This window comes from Paramisgurnus dabryanus, chromosome 10 (assembly GCF_030506205.2).
Source record: "Paramisgurnus dabryanus chromosome 10, PD_genome_1.1, whole genome shotgun sequence".
NCBI classification, from domain to species: Eukaryota; Metazoa; Chordata; class Actinopteri; order Cypriniformes; family Cobitidae; genus Paramisgurnus; species Paramisgurnus dabryanus.
In genome coordinates, this window is record NC_133346.1 from 40055796 (window position 1) to 40058098 (window position 2303).

General features: G+C 40.9%; 1 long non-coding RNA gene across 1 annotated transcript; it reads left to right on the top strand.

The window, feature by feature from the left end:
* The first annotated feature begins 1075 nt into the window (after positions 1–1075).
* Positions 1076–2303, top strand: LOC135718392 (uncharacterized). The gene is made up of 3 exons (XR_010520750.1): positions 1076–1743; positions 1844–1952; positions 2209–2303. It is a non-coding gene; the product is annotated as an uncharacterized lncRNA (long non-coding RNA).

Genomic DNA, 2303 nt, shown 5'->3' on the forward strand with positions numbered 1-2303 from the left:
CATTCTGGCTTGGTGGGATGTCAGCCAGCGAGTCCTCTGTTTCTGACCTTGTTCTTTTACTCCTCAGAGTCTAAAACCCGGAGGGCATATTAAGTATTCATTGTATTTTCATTTTAACAGAGCAGCTATGGTTGCGCGTTTCACACACCTCTCCAAACCACTTTGTTAACACTATGCTTGTTCGATTTCATGCGGCGCCGCAAGAACCGACAGCCGGATGACGTCAGAGTAGCGCGAGAATGATTCAAGAAATCATATTTCGCCTCGCTCTCGCGATACTGTGACGTCTTCCGGCTGTCGATTCTCGGGCGCCGCATGAAGTCGAACAAGCCTATTGACAGCAGCAAAAGCTACACATGCGCTTTTAACTTGTAAAACTCAAAGGTGTATGGGTAATGTAGTCTCTGCTCTCGGTGGGACGAATTAGGTAGCTTGCATTGTGAAGGGCGCTTTGAAAAGCGGCAGCGCAGACAAAGGATTAAATTAAGCCTCTGATTTAAACAGATGTACAAATGAGCATACTGGTACGCTAGAAGTACGTTCTGGGCGCAGGGAGAGGTGGTGGTACGCTCAAGAGCTATATTTGGAAGTGGCGGTACTGAGTACTGGCGCCTACCGGCCCACATTAAAGCACTGGCGGTAGCAAAGGTAGAAAAAACAAAAGAAAAAGAAAGCAAAAGAAAGCTGATAAAAATGAGAAACCTACACTGAAATAAATAGGCCCTTTTCACATGACGTCACTCACCCGCCATCTTGAATCAAAGCAGGGTATTTCTACTTCCGGCAGCAGCCCGCCTGTACAGTGGAACGCTATGATGGAGTTTACTCAGTCCCTATTACATCTGCCAAAAATACGTTTGGATGATGTGCAGCGACTTGCAGACATATTTTCACTTACGACACGTTCTAAACTTGATAAAGGATACAAATTCTTTATTGAGCAGTACCTGTTTGATTATGAAGGTAAGCATTTTTGTATTGTCCATCCTGGCTTACGTTAGCGGAGGCTAACGTTAGCTTTGTCTTATTAGTTGTACGTCCCGTAACCTATTGTTGCTCTCGTGTTCACATTACACTGATGTTAGTTAAAGATTGTTAATTGTTAAGTAAACGTCAGTAACTTGCTCCTGGTTAATGTTGTGCTCTTTCAAATAACATTGCATTGGAATAGTTTCGAATGTAGTTGTTGATGAGGTGACAGTGAGAGGACGTTGTCACAGGTCCATGAGGAAAAATGAGGAGGCTCATCACCTTCAGGTTTTTCTGATGTTCATGTTGTGCTGCGGTTGCAGAGCCTTTTGCAGTATTCCACAACGTTCCATTGTGGTGTGTTTTTCAGTCTGATGTCAATAACTTTGTAGCTCCATAAGAAACAGAATAGGGTTGTTTGAGGAAAATAAATACAGAAATACTTTGTGTGATAAGTCAAAAGAAAGTTTGTGTTCAAAGCTTATCCACTTACTTTAATCCTTCAGTTTGTTCAATTATTACAATGAAATGTAAAATTGTGTGCAGCAAAAACTTATTTCATGTTTCTATAATCAGGTTACATTTCACGCTAGAGAGGTTCCTGTGGTACTGAACGGCATGTCATGTACCTGTTGTGCTGGGAAAGCACTGTGCAACCACATCGTAGCACTACTGTTTCAAAGTGCTCATTACAGTACCATGGGGTTCAAGACAGTGCCATTGCCACTGTCATGCACTAGCTCACTGCAGACATGGCACCGTCCTAGGACACAGGTAAATCATTAATATTCATTACATGTAATGAATGATGTTGGTCTAGCAGCTTGTAATGACTTTTATCAGTTAATAGTTAATCATCAGTATATTATTACAGGGAATTGCACCTGAGTCAACAAACTGCATGGTAGTGTGTAAACCAGTACCAAAATCCCAGGATCGTGCCCGAACTGGTGTGAAATGTACACTGTACAGAGCATATAGTGGTAAGTCTGAATAAACACTTGTCCAAATACTTTAATGTATAATTAGTAACAAAGCAATCATTAGTATATTTACTTTTTATGCAAGCCTTTAGTTGATGTATTCTACAAATTGTAAAAATTAATATAAAGGTTTGCAGAAGCTTAAAACGCTTTAATGTGTATTTACAGAGAGGTGACAAGTATTGGTGTCTGCTAAAAAATGAAAGGATGGTTGACATAAGTAAATTAAACTTGACATATCTCACCTTTTTATCAGGACCTCTTCCAGATCCTAACATCATGGCCAGTGTTGAGAAGCTGCAAGAAAAACGCCCACAACCAGGCATTTGCAAAATACTGCATGGACTTCAG